The 9820-nt window shown below is 39.4% G+C and overlaps 1 protein-coding gene and 1 long non-coding RNA gene across 2 annotated transcripts in view; both read right to left on the bottom strand.

The window, feature by feature from the left end:
- Nucleotides 1–9820, bottom strand: part of ttbk1 (tau tubulin kinase 1) — a 73136-nt gene that overhangs the window by 11647 nt on the left and 51669 nt on the right. The window lies entirely within an intron of this gene.
- LOC107088653 lies at nucleotides 1111–6309 on the bottom strand. Its single transcript, XR_001481389.1, has 2 exons — nucleotides 3637–6309; nucleotides 1111–2370 (listed from the first exon to the last, which is right to left on the bottom strand). It is a non-coding gene; the product is annotated as an uncharacterized LOC107088653 (long non-coding RNA).

Genomic DNA, 9820 nt, shown 5'->3' with positions numbered 1-9820 from the left:
TCTTATAAGAACCGGGGGCAAATTTGATCATGAAAAGTAACTTGACCCCCAAAATCAACTTTTTCTTGCAGATAAACTTTTTAAACTACTTTGGAAACATTGATGTTTTCATATAATTTGTTTAATCTCTCCTAAAAACATACCCAAAAGGAAAAATGTCTTATCTAATGAAGGAACACCAACAGAATATCTGCCCAACATTCACATAATCCCAGCCAACGTCATAATGATATATGCAATATTGCCAGGAAAGGAATATTTGCTCGACCACAAGGATGATAAGAATTCAATCAGCTAGACATGCAAGCTGCTTTTTAAAGAATCGCAAAAAGAGAAAAGATTTTCCTGAAGTTTTTTCCACTACAACTTCACTTTTAAGGTAGAACTTTACCAAAAGCATAAAGAAAAACTGCATCTGTTCTGCATCACGCATCAAAGCTCTGCTTCCTCAATCCTTATGTAGCTTTATGGCTTCCAAGTCCTGAGTAACTGCTACAAACTGTTTCGATCCTCATCATTTATTCTCTCACATACGGAAGAGGATTAGGGCCACTGGAAAAAAAAAGTTAACTGATTTTTAAATTTTATTTCAGTTTAACATGGGTAAAAAAACTTTTTTTTCTCAGAATTCTGACTTTAATCACAGTATTTTGGATCTTAGAGTAGAAGGGCAACATGAAGGTAGAGATGTTGAGCGATCAGCTTCATTGACAAAGATGTGAGTTGTTTGAGGCGGCCAGTGACACATTGGTGAAAAATGACGGAATTAGGCAACGTTTTACGCGCCCGAGGGGTCCCCTCATTAATAGAGGAGCAGAAGGTCAAATAAAACAAGAGAGCTAGTCTCTAAAACAGACATGGCTATGGCTTGATGCTAACATGTTTGTTAGCTGTTAGAATTCTGAGAAAAAAGTCAGAATTCTGAGATTAAATTCAGAATTCTGAGAAAAAATTCAGAATTGTGAGATTAAAGTCAGAATTTTGACTTTTTTTCCCATGTTAAACTGAAATAAAATTTAAAAATCAGTTAACTTTTTTTTTTCCCAGTGGCCCTAATCCTCTTCCGTTCTCACAATTGTTACAAAAACGTTTTTTTGTTTGTTTTTTTTGTTTTTTTATAAATAAAGAAAAAAATGCTGCAGTAACCCTAGAGTGCCAGTAGGTGGTGATAAAAGAGATTTTAGCAATACAAAGAAAAGTATTGAATAAATAAGTCAAGCCGCTACCTTATATTCATAACACTCCCATTTTCTCAGACTAGACATTAAAATGTTTAACATTTTTCCACTTCAGTTAATGTTTTTAAAATGTGATTTCCCCCCTAAAATGTCCCTTTTGCTAAATATTAAGAGCACGTGAACAAAGCCTCAGAGGCACCATGTAATATCTCCAACTACTTATAGATATTATTTTTTAAATTTGACACTAATTTAAGTATTTAATAGCATGAGAAAATGTTTTTAAATATAGTATATACAGTGACTGGTTGTGTTTGTGAGTTGAAGTCCATAATAAACTATTACTACAAAAAATTGACCAAACAAAGAGAGATAAACCTGGAAAATAGTAACAGTTCTTCACGTTTCTTTCACAGTAGAAAGGACATCTAAAAGAATCTATCAGAGGACACCTCAAACTTGCTGCTTTAGGATCATTTTAATTATCATTTAAACTCCTACAGAAGAAAGCAAGGCTCACCAAAGAGAGGTCGATACGTACCACAATGTCTGCTTTTTTACATTTAGGTTAAGTATTTGTATTTGAACAGTGATCATTTCGGTGAGGGACAGAAAAACTGACGACATTCATTAAATATTTGTCCAAGTCCAACTTCTCAAAACATGGACTTGACAATCAAAGTTCTACTGAAACTCTTACAGCACATCATCTGTTTATCTACAGTAGAAAAGAAGCACCATCTTTGACACACTGCCCCCTACGGGCATAAAGGTCACATTTAACAATATAGCTCATAGCGTACGCATTCAGATCAGCCACATTTAACATAAACCGCCTGCTGTCAGTTAACATCCGCTCAGTACAGCCTGCTATCAGCGTCGGTCCGATACAGCCTCCTGTTATTTAGCATTAACCAATAAACCCTGCTGTTGGTTAGCTTCATCCCATGCAGCGTGCTGTAAGCTAGCATTGCCCCAACGCAGCCCACTGATAGTAAGCATTGGATCTGCACAGCTTGCTGTCAGTAAGCATCGGCTACATGCAGCCCGCTGTTAGTTAGCATTGTCCCCATGCAGCGTGATGTCAGCTAACATTGGCCCCACGCAGCCTGCTATGAGTTAGCATCGGCACCACGCAGCCTGCTCATAATTAGCATCAGCTCAAAGCAGCCGGCTGTCAGTTAGCATTGACCTCAANTTTTTTTATAAATAAAGAAAAAAATGCTGCAGTAACCCTAGAGTGCCAGTAGGTGGTGATAAAAGAGATTTTAGCAATACAAAGAAAAGTATTGAATAAATAAGTCAAGCCGCTACCTTATATTCATAACACTCCCATTTTCTCAGACTAGACATTAAAATGTTTAACATTTTTCCACTTCAGTTAATGTTTTTAAAATGTGATTTCCCCCCTAAAATGTCCCTTTTGCTAAATATTAAGAGCACGTGAACAAAGCCTCAGAGGCACCATGTAATATCTCCAACTACTTATAGATATTATTTTTTAAATTTGACACTAATTTAAGTATTTAATAGCATGAGAAAATGTTTTTAAATATAGTATATACAGTGACTGGTTGTGTTTGTGAGTTGAAGTCCATAATAAACTATTACTACAAAAAATTGACCAAACAAAGAGAGATAAACCTGGAAAATAGTAACAGTTCTTCACGTTTCTTTCACAGTAGAAAGGACATCTAAAAGAATCTATCAGAGGACACCTCAAACTTGCTGCTTTAGGATCATTTTAATTATCATTTAAACTCCTACAGAAGAAAGCAAGGCTCACCAAAGAGAGGTCGATACGTACCACAATGTCTGCTTTTTTACATTTAGGTTAAGTATTTGTATTTGAACAGTGATCATTTCGGTGAGGGACAGAAAAACTGACGACATTCATTAAATATTTGTCCAAGTCCAACTTCTCAAAACATGGACTTGACAATCAAAGTTCTACTGAAACTCTTACAGCACATCATCTGTTTATCTACAGTAGAAAAGAAGCACCATCTTTGACACACTGCCCCCTACGGGCATAAAGGTCACATTTAACAATATAGCTCATAGCGTACGCATTCAGATCAGCCACATTTAACATAAACCGCCTGCTGTCAGTTAACATCCGCTCAGTACAGCCTGCTATCAGCGTCGGTCCGATACAGCCTCCTGTTATTTAGCATTAACCAATAAACCCTGCTGTTGGTTAGCTTCATCCCATGCAGCGTGCTGTAAGCTAGCATTGCCCCAACGCAGCCCACTGATAGTAAGCATTGGATCTGCACAGCTTGCTGTCAGTAAGCATCGGCTACATGCAGCCCGCTGTTAGTTAGCATTGTCCCCATGCAGCGTGATGTCAGCTAACATTGGCCCCACGCAGCCTGCTATGAGTTAGCATCGGCACCACGCAGCCTGCTCATAATTAGCATCAGCTCAAAGCAGCCGGCTGTCAGTTAGCATTGACCTCAAACAGTCTGCTGTGAGTTAGCACTGGCACCACGTGGCCTGGTGCCAGTTAGCATTGGCCCCATTTAGCCTGCTGTTAGCTAGCATCAGAATCAAAGAGCCTGCAGTTAGTTAGCATTGGCCCCACGCAGCCCACTGTCAGTTAGCATCAGGTCCAAGCAGCCTGCTGTCTTTTAGCATCTGCCTCAAGCAGCCTGCTGTCAGTTAGCATTGGCCTCAAGCAGTCTGCTACGAGCTAGCATTGGCACCACATGGCCTGGTGCCAGTTAGCATCTGCCTCGAGCAGCCTGCTGTCAGTTAGCATTAGGTCCAAGCAGCCTGCTGTCAGTTAGCATCTGCCTCAAGCAGCCTGCTGTTAGTTAGCATCTGCCTCAAGCAGCCTGCTATTATTTAGCATCAGCTCAAAGCAGCCTGGTGTCAGTTAACATTGGCCTCAAGCAGTCTGCTACTAGTTAGCATTGGCACCACATGGCCTGGTGCCAGTTAGCATCTGCCTCAAGCAGCCTGCTGTTAGTTAGCATCTTCCTCAAGCAGACTGCTGTGAGTTAGCATCTGCCTCAAGCAGCCTGCTATGAGTTAGCATCTGCCTCAAGCAGACTGCTGTGAGTTAGCATCTGCCTCAAGCAGCCTGCTGTGAGTTAGCATCGGCACCACACAGCCTCATACCAGTTAGCATTGGTCCCACACATCCAGCTGTCAGCTAGCTTTGGCCCCACGCAGCCTGCTGTTAGTTAGCATTGGCCCCATACAGCCTGTTGTCAGTTAGCATTGACTCGAGTTAGCCTGGTGCCATTTAGATTTTGCCCATGCAGCCTGCTGTGAGGTAGTGGCAGCTCCATTCACCATGTTATCAGTTAGCATCAGCCCCATACAGACTGCTTTCACAGCACACTTTAAAACTGAAACAATTCAAATACAAAAAGTCAGAAAAACAAGCAAATAAATTACTAAGTGATCAGCAATTGAAACCGGGCTGCATTGCATTTCAAATTTGTAGTAATATTTTTGAAGTCTTGCAAAAAGTATATTTTTGTTTTTGCTGTCAAGCTTTTTAGAATGTTATCTTGTCTTTGTTTTCATTTTATTTTTTGGGATTTAAAGGATCCATTTTTACTATTTTTCTTTTTGTAAAGAAACTTAAGGTATGGATTCTTTCATTCTCATGATAAATTATTTATTTAGTTATTTTTTTTTACATTATATTAAATGCCAGTGTGCATTCTTCCTTACTAATCAGTTTTTAAGAGTGTCAGGATTTTTGTTTCTTGATACTTTGAGAATTTTGAATTTTAGGGCCCTAAAGTTCTGCTTTACTTCCATTTATCTAGCTAAAATCACTTTTTACAACTTCCAAAAGATTTTCTCTAAACATTTTTCACAGACAACATTTAATGAGGAAAGGAGTCAGGAAGAGACACATGGATTGGTGGGTTTTGTGCATATAAAGACATGATGTGAAGCAGCAGCAGCAGCGTATTGCTCATTGAGCGGGATGGTTGGACTCCACAAAGTCTTCGTGCAAAAGCTTGATCGCTGGGACGACCTGCATACCTCTACGATCGCTCCTCTGTTCTAGCCAAAAAAGGTGACAGGATTTTAAAAAAAATGCACAAAAACTGTAAAGCTTAACAGTCTCTTAGCAGCTCCACTTGGTTTCAAACTCATTAACTTCCCAGAAGGGGGAGTCCTCAGATTCACATTGTTTTCCTCAGCCCGCCAGGTCTGTGGCGTGTGCAACGTCGGCTTTGCTGAGTGGCTTCTGGAGTTTATTGCATGAAAAATATCCTCAGTCTTCAAGATTCTTCCTCAATCCTTTTCTTCTTAAAAAAAAAAATCCTTTATCTTGAGCTACGTGTGTGTGGATGTATGAACCTGTGTGTTTATTGACCCAGCAGCGCTGCTGCGTGTTGTGATAGGGCTTATGTGATCTAGCTCTCAGTGCTGTGAGTTTTCATTGGTTTGTTAAGCCAATGAGCATATTCATATTTTTGAATGTTGTTACAGATCTGGCCGGGGGGGGTGGCTTTGCAAAAATAAAAATCAAATCTTATTAGTTAAATGTTATATTTAACTCAAGCATTCATGCTTTGCATGGGCTGGTCAGCGGGATGAAGGTCCAACAGGTTTTTGGAAGGTTACAGCTTTATGTCTGCTCTGATTTCCTGTCATGTCAATTTTAGTTTAACTGTGCCCCTCCCCCACCCGTTCCTGTGCACTCCAGATTATCTTGCTGAATCAATACTAGTTACTTTTTTTCATTGCTTGAAAGGAAAACCAAATCCTGTTGTTTGGGAATATTTTGGACTGAGAAATTCACAGTTATGGTGTAAAAAAATACATCATTCTAACCATTCAGCTAAAAATTAGCTAGTTATATTAATACCAGAATGAGCAGAACAGCAAATATATAAAAACACCACTAAACTCAAGTCCTTTATTTAATCAACAACTAAATATTATATTTCTTTCTTACTTTTTCACCATTATCAGTTTTATTAATTGTAAAGGTTATGTGGACATTTGTTTCTTGTTTTGGATAAAAGCAATTAAATCTTGATGTAGATTCTTATTTTAAGCTGGTGAAGATTCTCTGTCATCCAGGTCATCGTCATTCCAAAAAAATAAAAAAACAAACCACTGGACTTTGTTTCCAAGTTTGAAGATGTTTCGCTTCCCATCCAGGAAGCTTTTTCAATTCAAATATCAGAAATAAATGAGTTTGAAGATTTAGAGTGAAAACATGTAAATTGAACCGGACAAACGGGTCCACCCCTTTGGAATGGGGGTCGTTTTTTGTCTTATATTTAAGGTGTTTGTTATTTATTATCTAGCTAGATGTTTTCTTAAATTAAGACCTTTTATTTAGCAGGGCATATCCCAAACACTGAATGACAAAAAAAAAAACATAAAACGTAAAATTTTGTTGAATTAACACAATAAAGTTTTTGCCCTGCTCATGTAAAATGCCTAAATCTGTAGCGACGGTCACCAAAACTAGGCCAACTACAGGCCTGTCAGGACCTTGCTGTGACCAAAACCTGGATCTGATACTGGGAGTAAGATTTTTTTATCATTTATTTAAGGAAATACGGTAAAAATGTCATCTTAGAAAATCATCTCATTGTTTTTTAAGCACTTAAAATATAAGTTTATCGTTTAGATTATGTCCTGTTGTTGATCTCAAGACCCAATACTGGCGGATCAAGGACCCTAACTTTGGGAATCAGGGCTTTAGTAGAGCTTTAGCCGACAACTTTTCTCTATTTCATTAAAATAATGGAAACGGTTGGTTTGCCGGGTTAGGTTTAGTCCCAGGCTTAATAGAGTAGACTAAAATAAAGCCTTGTTTTGGCTTAGAAAAACAAAACAAAGTCCATTGGATTGTTTTTTTACTTTTTTGGAATTCTTATTTTATATTCACAAAATGTCTGTCAATGCAAAATACATTATAAAACAAAACTAAGCAACTTAATTGAAAAAAAAAAATGTTGTAATACTAATAAAAATAAGCTTATAATCAATGTATTTGGGGGTTTGTTGTTGTACAATCAAATGTTAATTTTTCCTTTAGTGTTTCCCTTGTCACTTTAAAGGATGAGGCTCCTGTTTGTGCGGGGGGAGGGGGGTTCGGGGTGGCAAAATTCTGCCCCAGCCTAAAGACGCTCTCTGACCAGTCCTGCATTTCTGAGTTTTTGTGTGCTATGTTCCTCTCCTTAGGTGTGTACCTAACCGTCTGGTTCTGCTGGAGGTTTCTTCCTGTTCAAAGGGAGTTTTTCCTCTCCACTGTCGCTACAAGCATGCTTAGTGTGAGGGATTGCATTCGAGTCAATGAGTCGATGCAATCAGCTGGTTTTCCTTATATAGAAAACTTTTAATCAGTTTGACTGTATGATGCGGTTGAACTGTAAAGTGCCTTGAGATGACGTGTTGTGAATTGGCGCTATAGAAATAAACTGAATAGAATTTAGGGTATACGGGCGTGTGTCATGAGTCCATCTCTCAGTCCTCTCAGCTGCTGTTCTTGTTCATGAGCTTGGCTAACATCTGTTGCAGCTGCGACCTCGACACGTTCAGGACCGAGTGCCTGCTCCGGGGACTGCCGGGCATCGGCAGAGTGCCCGCATGCCGGCGCCGCGCCGAGGCGGTGGCGGAGGTGGCGTGGGCGGGGCTGCTCTCGGCCGAGCGGCTCCTCTGGATGAAGCTGCCTCCTGCATGGGGGTACTGCTCCGTCTCCAGGGTGGAGGAGGAGAAGACGTAGGAGGCCAGCCTCCTCAGTTGATTGGGCCGTGGTTGGTGTCTGTCATCTTCCAACTGCAACAGACCAATCAGACAGAGGGAGGAAGAGGAGGTTAAAGAGCTGAGAAGGACTCTTTTTTAAGACTTAAATTATTTATTTATCGTATCAAGAAAGTCTAATAAACGTGGTGTTTTTGTCTCCTCCCCCTCCCTGACAGACATTAGACATGAGAGAGCAGAGGATGCTTTCACATATCTAAAGCCAGCAGCTGATTGGTCAGACATCATGTGGGGAGGAGCCTGGGGAGAGAAGCTGGGGGGGGTTATTGGTGTAAATCTGAACCTATCTGCTTAACTAGTTAGAAACTGGAGAAAATGCCTAACAGGACAGTAGAGCTTTTAAGCTTTTTAGCTGAGTATGTTACTTTATTAGATTAGCATCCCTAAATCAGGGGAAAAAAATATTCGGAAACGTTTCTCCCACAAAGAAGCAGCTAAAGGAACACAAAGTCACCAGCACAAGCATTGCACACACTGTCTGACTATTCTACAACAGCCTGAACCTCCACAGGTTTCGGCTCTTCGGTTCTGAAGGAAAATTTACCACTGAAGATGCAAACAAATCAGGGAACTTAAAAGAAAGATGGAGTCATCAAGCACACAAAACAGACACACAACGAAGGAAAAAAGGGGGGGAAAAAAAAAACATGTCTGAACAGAAGAAGAAGAAAAGAACAGAAAGGAGGGTGAGAAAACAGGTACAGGACTATTCCTAAACTGTGCTTACCCCGAAACATCACTTTATTTCTTCTTGTGTTGTCCCAATGGCCCCCTCGCTCTTTTCTTTGTCTCCTCAGGTGAGTCAAACTTGACATACCGTGTACTTTTAAAGCGATAGGTTGGGGGCAAAGGCATCGGTAGTTATGTGGAAGGGGATAAAGAATTAGAGAGGAGGAACAAAAAAAAGAGGCGGTCCTCAATGGTTGGTGGCGGACGAAGAAAATGAAAATGAAAACAAAATCAACCAAAAATATGAAGCAGAGCTCGCTAACGGATCTGTGCACACATTTTCTCACTGGTAGAACAGCCAGCATTCAAACAGCAGCCACCGAGCATGGAGGACCTGATGCATCAGTCAGTGACTGAAGGAGAACAGAAAGTTACAGGTGAACTAGATGATTAGATGGATAAAGAAACATGAAATCATCACACCCATGAAGGAAAATCCTGCAGAAGGAAAATAAAATGGAAACACAAAGTGAAATCCAGGAAGCAGTCAAAGGTTCCAGAGTTATTCCTCATTTCTTATCTGGGGACATGCCTTCCTCTTTCCTCCTGAACAAACGTGAGGACCAGCTCTCCATTCAGGGGAAACTCAGAAAGAAATTTCTAATTCCAGCACCCAGATACTTATTCCCATCCTCTGGATGCTACAATCTTTTAATCTTATTTCATTTTATTGTTTCCATTGTTTATTATTAGCGACCAAGAGTAGCTCCTCTCTTATTTTTGTATACAAAATGAAAAAATAAATCTATGTCTAAAGTTTGTAGTCTACACCTCAAAAAATTGAAATCTTCATAAGTCGTTTTTTCTTGCAATAAGTGCATTTTCTTCTTGAATTGAGGAGGTAATTGAGACACTTTGCCAATGGAACAAGACAATTTACATTTAAAATAATAAAACACAGTTGCATTGTCTTATTTCAAGTGCATATTATCTAATTATCTTATTTTAAGACTAAAAATACTAATTCCATTGGCAAATTATCCCATTTACTTACTCAAATTAATGGTAAATACACTTAATTTAAGGCATATTTTCTCATTTTTAGATGGTTTTTGCAGTGTAAAGACCTGGGACCCCTGGCATACACTGCAAAAACAATCTGAAATTAAGTAAAAATTTCTTAAATCAAGTGTATTTACCCTTAATTTGAGCAGGTA

Source organism: Cyprinodon variegatus, unplaced genomic scaffold (genome assembly GCF_000732505.1).
Source record: "Cyprinodon variegatus isolate N-32 unplaced genomic scaffold, C_variegatus-1.0 Scaffold225, whole genome shotgun sequence".
NCBI classification, from domain to species: Eukaryota; Metazoa; Chordata; class Actinopteri; order Cyprinodontiformes; family Cyprinodontidae; genus Cyprinodon; species Cyprinodon variegatus.
The sequence above is the reverse complement of the archived record's forward strand: the minus strand, read 5'-3'. Positions and strand labels throughout refer to the sequence as shown.